Source organism: Jaculus jaculus, chromosome 3, assembly GCF_020740685.1.
Source record: "Jaculus jaculus isolate mJacJac1 chromosome 3, mJacJac1.mat.Y.cur, whole genome shotgun sequence".
NCBI lineage: Eukaryota > Metazoa > Chordata > Mammalia > Rodentia > Dipodidae > Jaculus > Jaculus jaculus.
The window spans coordinates 9,844,076-9,856,396 of record NC_059104.1 but is presented as its reverse complement, the minus strand read 5'-3'; positions in this window follow the sequence as shown (position 1 = coordinate 9,856,396).

Here is a 12,321-nt window from a genome sequence, read left to right as displayed (position 1 = left end):
CAAAAAAATCCATTAGGGCCAGGTGTAGTGGTGCACGCCTTTAATCCCAGCACTTGGGAGGCAGAGGCAGGAGGATTACTGTGAGTTTGAGGCCACCCTGAGACTACATAGAGAATTCCAGGTCAGCCTGAGCTAAAGTGAGACCCTACCTCGTAAAACAAAACAAAACAAAACAAAACAAAACAAAAATATCCATTAGGGCGCAGAATAAACACTCACACTGCAAAGCAATATTCAACCAACACAAGGTTGAAAAGGGCAGACATCAAACTCTGTAGCTCCAAGCCCAACAACTCTAGGCAGTGTCAAATCTCCAAGTCCAATAATTCTAATGAGCAACAAGTCTTTATAGTTCCAACTCTGCCCCTCCAGCTAGACTACTCACAGTCCTGGAAAACTTCATCCAGGGCCAGCAGCTCTCCTTAGCAGTCATCTTGTGGTCCCAGCAGCTCCACTGGGTCTCCACTGCAATGCAAGGTTCATCCTCATGGCCCCATGTGGTCTCTATGCAGGCATCCAGCAGACCTGCTTCACACTGCCCACACTTCACACTTCACACTGCCATTTCCAAAACACAAGACCATGTTGCAAATTCAATGACCCTCTCTTTCTTGCATTTCTTCTGCTTGATAATACCAGAGAGGGTGCCAATGTGTTAATCCAGGGTGGAGAATAAAACAAACTTTGAAGAACAGGACACTCCTTGAACACTCAGGCCCCTTCAAAAGAGTCTTCTCTCTTCCTGTTGCCTCAATGCAGGTCAGCTGGCTCAATCTCAAAGGTTGTTATCTCTCATATAATTGCAGCTGAATGGGCAGAAGTTTCAGCCCAAAGATTTCATTTTTTTTTCTGTGCCATATCCCTCTGCTCACATCAGTCCATTTCTATGCACTGCAACTCTGCACAAATTCTCAGGACACGGGCATAACAGCAAGCCTCTCACACAAAGTGCTTCTAGCCCAGACTAGGCAAAGCTCTTTCTCACCCTCATAAACCAAACCTCATAGTCTGTGGTTCTGACTGCATTCAGGCCTTTTGACTCTGACCAGAATAGTCCATCTATTTGTACTTGCAGCACTGCAAGGCGTCTCTTAAATTAAGAATTCAAATTTATCCACATTCCTCTTGAAAATCAGCTCCAAAAGGCCAAAGCCACACAGTCTGATTCCAAGCAGCAATGATACCACTCTCAATACCAACATTGCTCTTGCAGTCAGGTTCGCATTGCTGGTAGAAATCACCCGACCAAGAGCAGCTTGTGAGGATAAAAAGGATTTATTTTGGCTTACAGACTGAAGGGGAAGCTTCACGATGGCAGGGGGAAATGATGGCATGAGCAGAGAGATAACATCACCTCCCAGGCAACATCAGATGGACAACAGCAATAGGAGAGTGTGCCAAACACTGGCAAGGGGAAATTGACTATGGAAGCCCACCCCTAACAATACACTGCCTCCAGGAGGCATTAATTCCCAAATCTCCATCATCTGGAAACCTAGCATTCAGAACATCTAAATTTATGGAGGACACCTGAATCAGACCATCATATTCATGAAACAGGCCTTGTTACAGGCAGAAGTAAGTGGGCCTGAAAAACAAGATCCTTTGACCTCTGTCTGGATGCTCTGCAACCATACTCCTTGCCTCTCTTGCCCAATCCAGGATGCTTGAAATCAGCTCGATGAGCCTTTAATTGGAATCTTGAAGTAAACGTGTTTTTCTGGCACCCCCGAGTATGGGCACATCATCACAGTTTATGAGAACCTGTCCAGGTGTTGCAAAAGATGACAAGCCCACTTAGGCAGGCCTGAGCCCAGAGAGAGACTCGAGGCTCTCTGAGGTGCTTCCTGTGGGGAAGCCAGGGCGGGCAGCAGATGGACCAGGAACAAACCCTTTACTGTCCCACACAAGACATGTCTTCTCATCACTGCGGTGAGTCACTGTCAGAAAATTCAGCCGGATTGCTATGTTGATTAGCATGTAACAAGAATTAGAGTGAGACAAAAATAAATAAAACGCTTAGCTCAGCACTTAGTTACAGTCAGGTTTGCGTTGCTGGTAGAAATCACACAACCAAGCACAGCTTTTGGGGGAAAAGGGTTTGTTTTGGCTTATACAGTGGAGGGGAAGCTCCATGATGCCAGGGGGAAATGATGGTATGAACAGAGGTTAGACATCACTTCCTGGCCAACATTACGTGGACAACAGGAACAGCAGAGTGTGCCAAACAATGGCATGGGGAAACTGGCTACAACACCCCTAAGCCTGCAATAATAAACTGCATCCAGTAGGAGTTAATTCCCACACCTCCATCAGCTGGGAACCCAGCATTCAGAACGCCCAAGTTTATGGGGGGATGGGGGACGCCTGAGTCAAACCACCACACCGTGGGTCCCAGTCAATCGATGGATTGAAACAACGAACCTAAAGAACCCTTTTCAAACCAAAGAGCAGGATGCGGAGATTGTACATGCCAACATTTGTGTAAAATGGAGAAGAAAAAATATGTACCCATATATGTTCCTTGAATCTACCTGTGTATGTTCCTTGAATAAAGTGTTTATGAAATGGCATACAATTTTTTAAATTATCATATCAGGTCTTTGTTGCGGCAATGGAAAGCAGAACAGAACACATACGCCTTGTTCTTGTTAAAGCTCTCTTCAGCCTGAGAACACGGAACAGAAAGTCAACTGTGATAGAAGTATGGAAGGGAAAGCTGCAGTGAGTTCAAGACCAGCCTGAGAATCCAGAGTGAATTCCAGGTCAGCCTGGGCTAGAGGAAAACCCTAAAAAAAAAAGTTAAAAAAAACAAGAAAAAAGAATTCTTTGTTTTGTTTTTGTTTGTCCAGATAGGGTCTCACTCTAGCCCAGGCTGACCTGGAATTCACTACGTAGTCTCAGGGTGGCCTCGAACTCTCTGTGATCCTCCTCCCTCTGCCTCCTGACTGCTGGGATTAAAGGCGTGCGCCACCATGCCCAGCCTAAAATTTTTGACTTTATCAGCAATGAAGTAAATTGAAACTGTTTTAATGCCTCAAAGGTTTATAGTTTGTAAACATCTGTCGGGTCAAGAAAGTGTTTGTTGCCAGCTTCACGAGATTCTTATTTTTATTTTTGGCTTTTCGAGGTAGAGTCTTATACTTGCTTCAGGCTGACCTGGCACACACCCTGTAGCCCCAGGCTGCCCTCAAACTCACAGCGATCCTCCTACCTCTGCCTCCCAAGTGCTGGGATTCAGGGCGTGGTGGCCACCACACCAGGTTTTAAGGCAAACACAGGGGTTAAGCAAACAATGGAATGCCTAAGCAAATTGACAATGTGCATGGCTGAAAAGAAAGAATACCGGTTCTGTGGGACAGTATTCATCAGGAAGTACTGCAAAGTAAAAACCTAAGAGCAGGGTGCGGAGATTGTATGTGCCAACAATTGTGTAAAATGGGGAAGAAAAAACATGTACCCACATATGTTCCTTGAATCTACCTGCGTATGTTCCTTAAATGAAGTGTTTATGAAATGGCATACAATTTTTTAAATTATTTATTTATTCAATTCGTGTGCGTACTCACCAGCAGGATTACAGGATAACCTCAAGGTATCTGAACTCCACCTTTGTTGAGACAGGGGCTCTTGGCACTGCAAACACCAGAATAACTGGACTATGAACTTGGGATTTGCATCTGGATTTATGTGGGTGTCTGGGAATTGAGCCTGGGCCAGCAGGCTTTGCAAGCAGGCACCTTCAACCACTGAGCCATCTCACCATCTCATGATACATATTTTGTTTTTGAGCCTAAAAATGTTACTGTCCAAGCAGAGGCTTCTCTTAGGTATCCTTGCCTTCTCACCTCTCTTTCCTCACCCTTCCCCTCCCCCACACCTCCCCCCCTTTCTTTCCTCACCCTTCCCCTCCTGTGCCCCCCACCTTCCTTTCCTCACCCCTTCCCCTCCTGTGCCCCCCACCTCCCTTTGCTCACACCTTTCCCCACTAGTCCCCCCAGACAGTTCTACTTCTTTTTTCATGTATTATATACATACGTTTTGTGTATCTATGAAAACCCAGAAGTCACTAATGAAACAAAACATGTGATATTTGTCTTTCTGAGATTGGTCTAACTTACGTATGTGATTATCATCCATTTTCCTGCAAACATCCTGATTTCATTCTTCTTTATGGCAAAAAAAAAAAAAAAAAAAGTCTCGTTGTGTATATAAACCATACTGTTGGTATCATGTCCTCTGCTGTTGGGCGCTCACACTGGTTCCATAGTTTAGCTATTGTGAATAGTGCTGCTGCAATAAACATCAATGCACAAGGGCCTCTGACATGTTGACATGGAATCCTCTGAGTAAATGCCCTGGAGTGTGGGATAACTGGTTTATATGGAATATCTATTTCTAGGGTTTTTTTTTTTTTTTTGTCTGTTTGAGGAATATCTGTTCTAATTTTCGTAGTGACTGGAATAGTTTACACTCTTACCAGCAGTGTATAAAGGTTTCCTTTTTTTCCACATTGTAGACAGCATTTGTTGTGATTTATTTTATTTCCTTTTTTTTTTTTTGAGGCAAGCTTTATTCTTTATTTTCTTTTTTCTTTCTTTCTTTCTTTTTTTTTTTTTTTTTTTTTTGGTTTTTCGAGGTAGGGTCTCACTCTAGCTCAGGCTGACCTGGAATTCACTATGTATTCACTCTGGAGTCTCAGGGTGGTCTTGAACTCACAGTGATCCTCCTACCTCTGCTTCCCAAGTGTTGGGATTAAAGGCAAGTGCCACCATGCCCAGCTGACTACTGCATTTTTGATAAGCAAAGATTGGCTCAGAAACTGAGAGTGATAAATAGGAAACTACAAAGTCACTATTAAGAACTAATACAGGGAGCTAAAGAGATGGCTCAGTGGCTGGAGAGATGGCACTTGCCTGCAAAGCCTAATGACCCAAGTTCAATTCCCTAGAACCCACATAAAGACAGATGTAGAAGGTGGCACATACATCTGGAGTTTGTGCAACAAACACTTTATATGCTAAGCCATCTCCCTAGCTGCTAGAAAATGATTTTTAAAAAATATTTGCTTATGTGGAAGGAGATGTTAGAGAGAAAGAGAGAGAGAGAGAGGGAGGGAGGGGGACAGGGAGAAAAGATGGGTGCACCAGGGCTTCTTGCCATTGCAAACAAACTCCAGATGCACGTGCCATCTTGTGCATCTGGATTTAGGTGGGCACTGGGGAATCACATGGGACTATCTGGCTTTGTGAGCTAGTGCTTTATCACCTGAGTCCTCTCTCCAACCCAGTAAATTTCTTAATTACATAATCTTTATTGAATTGCTTTTTCCTATCTACCTTCGGAGTCATTGCTAAGTAGGGAGGGAGCAATTAAAATATGTGCTCTTTGATTTCTTCAAAGATGGACATTCCTGCTATTAGGGTTCCTAACCTCTCCTGCATTGTTGGACACACAGAAACTGACAGCATTTTCTTAATACCTGTGTGAGACTCCCTGCCTGGGCGACCATCCCTGGAGGCTCCACTGCCCAGTCCTCAGCCTGCCCTGAGAGAGAGAGGACGAATACAGCTGTGAAGCTTTGATTTACATTGATAGATTTATATGGATAGACTGTACATGTTTAGTGCATGTGTGTTTATAGGGAAATATAAATACATAATATATTTATATATTTTTGATTTAATTTTTTATTTATTGTAAATATATAATATATAAAAATAATTATATATTTTATTATATATACATATATGTGTATATATACATAATTGGATTTTCAAAGTAGGGTCTCACTTTAACACAGGCTGACCTGGAACTCACTATGTAGTCTCAGGGTGACCTTGAACTCACGGTGATCTTCTCACCTCTGCCTTTCAAGTGCTGTGGATTAAAGGTGTGTGCTACCACACCCAGCTTTCATATATGTGTGTATATATGTATGTATATATATTTATTTCTTCGTGGTGGTTTGATTCAGGTGTCCCCTATAAACTTAGGCATTCTGAATGCTAGTCTCCCCAGCTGATGGCAATTGGAAATTAAAGCCTCCTGGAGGCAGTGTATTTTGGACAGGGGGTGGTTTTATGGGTGTTATAGCCAGTTTCTCCATGCCAATGTTTGGCACGCTTTCCTGTTACTATTGCCCACCTTATGTTGGCCAGGGGGTGATGGCCACCCTCTGCTCATGCCATCATTTTCTCCTGCCATGATGGAGCTTCCCCTTGAGTCCATAAGGCAAAATAAACCCTTTTCCCCACCAACAAGCTGCTCTTAATTGGGTGGTTTCTGCCAGCAGTGTGAACCTGACTGCAACAGTATAGTTGGTACCAGAGGAGTGGGGTTGCTGCTAGACACCTGACTGTGTGGCTTTGGCCTTTTGGAACAGACTTTCAAGAGGAATGTGGAAAGATTTGAAACCTTGGCCTAAGCGATGCCTTGCAGTGCTGTAAGTACAGTTTGATGGGTTATTCTGGTCAGAGTTGAAAGACTTGAATGTAGTTAAGACCTATGGACTGTGAGGTTTGGCTTGAGAGGGTGAGAAACAGCTTTGCCTGGGCTGGGCTAGAAGCACTTTGTGTGAGAGGCTTGCTGTTATGCCTGTGTCCTGAGAATTTGTGCAGGGTTGCATTGTGGAGAAATGGGCTGGTGTGAGCAGAGGGATATGGCACAGAAAGAAAAAAAAGAAAGAAAAAGAAAAAGAAATCTTTAGGCCAAAACTTCTGCCCATTCAGCTGCAATTGTATGAGAGATTAGAACCATTGAGATTGGGCCAGCTGACCTGCATTGGGACAACAGAAAGAATGCAGTCTTTTGAAGGGGCATGAATGTTGGAGTGTCCTGTTCTTCAGAGTCTGCTTTATTCCCCCCTGGACTAACTAGTTGGTACCCCATCTTGTATTATGGAGTATACAAAATGCAAGGAAGAGAAGGTCATTGAGTTTGCAGCACAGTCTTGTGTTTTGGAAATGGCCATGGGCAGTGTGAAGCAGGTTTGCTGGATACCTTCTGGGAGACTGGATGGAGCCATGAGGATGTACTGTGGATTGCAGTGGAGACCCAGTGGAGATCCTAAGACCACAAGATGGCTGCCAAGGAGAGCTGCCTACCCCAGATGAAGTTTTCCAGGACTGTGAGTAGCCTAGATGGAGGGGTAGAATTGGAACTCCAGAGACTTGTTGCTGGTTAGAATAATCAGAATTGGAGATTTGACACTGATTAGAGTTGTTGGATTTGGAGCTACAGAGTTTGATGTTTGCCCTTTTAAAATCTTGCATTGGTTGAATGTTTCTTTGCTATGTCAGATGCCATCTTTTGCAGCATGTGTATTCTGTGCCATTAGGGGTTGGGGGGATTTTTTAATATTATGGCTCAGTTAAAAGACCTTGGATTATGGGGATATTTGAACCTCATTGGAATTGATAAAAGCTATGGGGATTTCAAAAGTTGGACTGAATGCATTGCATTTTGCATCATGGATGGTTATCCACTTTATGGGATCCAGGGACAGAATGTGGTGGTTTGATTCAGGTGTCCCCATAAACTTAGGTATTCTGAATGCTAGTCTCCCCAGCTGATGGAAATTGGAAATTAAAGACTCTTGGAGGCAGTGTATCGTTGGGGGCAGGCTTATGGGTGTTATGGCCAATTTCCCCTCACCAGTGTTTGGCACACTCTCCTGTTGTAATTGTCCACCTGATGTTGGTCAGGGGTGATGTCCACCTACTGCTTATGCCATCATTTTCCCTGCCACCATGGAGCTTCCTCTTGAGTCTGTAAGGCAAAATAAACCTTTCCTCCTCACCAAAGATGCTGTTGGTTGAGTGAGTTCTGTCAGCAATGTGAACTTAACTGCAACATTATAAACAATATTTTTAGTTGGGGCCCTCCAAGAAGCAGATGCCAATACAGAATTAATCCATCAAGGCTCTGCAGAGGAAAGTGTTTTCGCAATGTAAAATAGTCAATAGTAAAAAGGGTCCACAAGGTCAGAGGTATCAGCGAGAGGAGATATGACCTAGAGAGAGGGCTGTAATGTTGAATGGTTCTGCCCTAGATGGCCATGCAGTCTAGGGAAAACTTGCAAAGCCTTTGGGGAGTTCTTAAGCTGAAGACCTTGTGGAAGGAAGTTCCCATCTCCCAGAAACTGGCCTCCTCCAGTGGCACTACAGCAGTCAGCTGTTGACGGTGAGCCACTCATGCAAGGTGTGGCCTTGTTGTAAATGATAAAGAAGATTTCAAGGCCCCGTGTCTGGGATGTGTTGGATGCTCACACAGTCTCTATAGAGTCTGGGGATTTGATTAGGAATGTTGCTGCCTTTCCCTCTGCTTCTGCCCTGGATGGCAGCCTCAAGTCAGCAGGCACTGAGGATGATGGCGACGAGCCCTCTGTTTCCGCGCTTCCTGCTTTGAACAATGCTCTACAGTTCTTGGACATCAGCCTTTTATACGGTGACAGATGGCTTGGTCTGTTTTGTCCTCTTCTCCCGTTCATCCTCCTCCTCAGGTGAATAAGCCACATATTTGTTTACCCACATTCTTACTGTTTTTCAAGTGCCCTCTACTTGTTTCCTCCCCATATCCAATACATGGTCAAGTTATTAGGTACCACAAATTGGCTAAACGTTTAATAACTCCCTCTAGCTGAGGGTGTCATTACACCAAAGGAAGAAAAATAAATGTAAACACATACAACATACAGAAAATGACATCTTGGAGAGTAAGTGATTTTGAACTGAGTTAAAGTGATTTATGCTTATGTAAAATAGTGGTCTGCAAACTATGGCACAAAGTCACAGGTAATTTCCAGCACAATCAACTTCCTGATGCCCAAATGTCTGGAACATTTTATTTAATATTTTTATTCCTTTACTTGAGAGAGGAGGAGGCAGACAGAGAGAGGGATGTGGTAGGGAGAATATGGGTGCACCAGGGCCTCCAGCCACTGCAAACGATCTCCACATGCATGTACTACCATGTGCATCTGGCTTACATGGGTCCTGGGGAATTAAACCTGGGTCCTTAGGCTTCTCAGGCAAGCGACTTAACCGCTAAGCCACCTCTCCAGCTCTGGAACATTTTCAACCCTTAACTGCCTGACACTGTGACCTTGGTGGAAGGCCATCTCCTATACCTGGATGTGTCTTTGGGGGACGAGAGGAAGACATACACCCTGGATCTTATTATGTCCTATCTAAAGGTGTGGAGTCTTGGCAGCATTTGACTGGGAACACTGAAATACTAGCAGTAAAACTTTGCTTAATCAAAGTCCAAAACCCAGGCTAAGTTCATTGCATCCTTTTTTTCTTCTTCTTCTTTTTTTGAGGTAGGGTTTCACTCTAGCCCAGGCTGAGCTGAAATTCACTATGAAGTCTCAGGGTGACCCTCATACCTCTGCCTCCCAAGCACTAGGATTAAAGGTGTGCACCACCATGCCCAGCATCTTTTTTGTTTCTTTTAAAATCAAGAACAGTTTGTTTCTCTCTGAGATTGGGCCTCCACCACATAGTCCACGCTGACCCGGGACTCATTATGCAGCTCAGGCTGCTATCAAGTCATGATCCTCCTGCCTCTACTTCTGGAGTGCTGGGATTATGAGTGCGCACCACCCCACCTGGCTCTCGCAGTTAGTAAGATGTCAGTCTTTAAAAAAAATTCCCAAGTCTCTCGGTGCAGAAAAAGAGCTAGGAAACAAACACCAGCAGCATATAGAGCTCTGCTTATTTTATGTTTAACATTTCACTTGTCTCATTAAATCCACCTTTCCTCCAATTTAGGCAGAGGTTATAGCAAAATATGACATTTGTCATATGAGTGGCTCAGAAGATGGGAGCAGCTGTGCATCTAGATCTTGTTCATGTCACTGCCAAGGCAAATTACATAATTCTTCTATATCCTTGTTTTGTTCCCTAAAAGGTAACACCTGATGGTTCCAACTTAGCAGAAAAGGGTATGGAAACAGTCCTTGTACCTGTAACAGCCCTGTTATTAATGGAAGTATGACTTATTTATGCCACACATCTTTTTAAAAGTTACCTTTTCTCTTGCTTTTGTTTTGAGACAGGGTCTTTAACTTTGTTGTTGTTGTTTTCTCAATTTTTTTCTCTTGTTCTCAGGAATCTAGCTTGTGCAAGCTGGACAAGATCTCTACCATTGAACTACATCCCCGGCCTATGTTTGTCATTTGCAATCCAAGTGTAAGTTTATTCATATTGTTAGGATCAAGTTCGTAATGGAAAGATAATTTAATCCATAATAAAAATTCTAACACTTTGGGCACAGGAAGTTTAAAAAAGAATAATTAAAAATTAGCAGATTAAATTTTGTGATTGTGTAGCTATTAATAAACATTTTAGTGTGACACATTTATAATGGAAGGTCACATTCCTTAAAATTGTAAACCATTTTAGAATAAAATCCTATGTAGGCAACCAGTTGTGGTGGTGTGCCAGAAATTGGGAGGCAGAAGTAGGAGGATCTACGGTGAGTTCAGAGGCCAGCCTGGAACTACAGGGTGAATTCCAGGTCAGACTGAGCTAGAGTGAGACCTACCTGAACGGATAAGGGGAAGAAGGAAAACATTAACTTTTTTCTTTTTCCTTTTCACTAAAACAAACAAGGTCCTCTAACCTAATGCAATAAGTAACCATTACATAGTCAGTATAGCAGATTTTGAGAACTCTTGTTGGGTCTCCTAAATGCTATGGTTTGGAAAAGGGAATGTATTGGAGCTCTCTTTATCTGGCACGTTTTTGGGAGGTAGGATGGGGTGGGTAGGATCTCACTGTAGCCCAGGCTGACCTGGAATCATTATGTAGTCACATGCTGGCCTCAAACACATTGCCATCCTTCTACTTCTGCCTGCTGGTATTAAAGGCATGCACCAACACACCTGGCCTTTATCTGACACTCTTAACCTTGTGTAGGAAAAAAAATACATGTTTATTTTCATCTCTCTGTGTGTGTTTATTTTAATTAATTTATGTTTTGTTGACAACTTCCATATTTTTTTTTTTTTGAGGCAAGATTTCACTCTAACCCAGGCTACCTGGAATTCACTATGTAGTCTCAGGCTGGTCTCAAACTCACAGCCACCATCCTACCTCTGCCTGCCGAGTGCTGGGATTAAAGGTGTGTGCCACCATGCCCAGATTTCTCTCTCTCTCTCTCTCTCTTTTTTTTTTGAGAATTTTTTAAAAATTATTTATTTATTTATTTGAGAGCGACAGACAGAGAGAAAGAAAGATAGAGGGAGAGAGAATGGGCGCGCCAGGTTTCCAGCCTCTGCAAACGAACTCCAGACGCGTGCGCCCCCTTGTGCATCTGGCTAACGTGGGACCTGGGGAACCGAGCCTCGAACCGGGGTCCTTAGGCTTCACAGGCAAGCGCTTAACCGCTAAGCCATCTCTCCAGCCCTCTCTCTCTCTCTTTTTAACAAAGAATGGGCACACCAGGGCCCCCAGCCATAAATTCCAGATGCATGCGCCACTCTGTGCATCTGGCTTTATGTGGGTACTGAGGAACTGAACCCAGGTTATTAGGCTTTGCAGGCAAGGGCCTTCATCGCCAAGCCATCTCTCCAGCCTGTCCCTTCACATACGCCAGGCAGGGAATCCACCGCGGAGCTACACCCTCAGCCCCCTTCACTATTTTGGTATTACATCAGCATATTAGACTAGCTCTTGTCATTTAATGCAAAAAGAGACGTGTGTGTACTTATTTACATATGTAAAGCTATCACAATGTAACAAAACTGGTTTTTAAAATTTTTTTGATAATTGCCTTTGGAGATATTTCCTTTGTCATCCTATTGATTTCTTTCTTTTTCTTTTTTCATTTAAAAGAACTGCTCTGGGAAGGCGTCATCGGCCTGCTAAGGGGCATGCATGCGTGTGTGACACACACACAGCTAAGATTAGCCTAGAAACAGCACACACCTCCCGGGGACCACAGCATGCGGCAACTGATCGCGTCACTGTGACACCCGATCGTGAACAACCGCAAATTGAGGCTAGCTCAGTGGGTGTTGAGCGCTAAGGAACAATTAGGAACGTCAATCTAAGGGAGGAAAATGCTTTCCTCAGACCCCGGATGCAAAGAATGAGGGAAACAAAACTAAGCGCCGGAGCGGCCCGTTTCTGTCTGGGGCTTTGATACAGGATCTCCAGCGCCCGGGGCGGCCTGTCGACTCGAGCAGCCGGTCCCGAGCCCATCCCTGCACCAGTCACCCCCAACAAAAGTGGGGGCGCAGAAACCTCCACGGCCAAGGCCAAGGGTTCCGTGCAGAGCTGGCGGACCTGCAGGCAGGAGGCACGGGCAGCACCC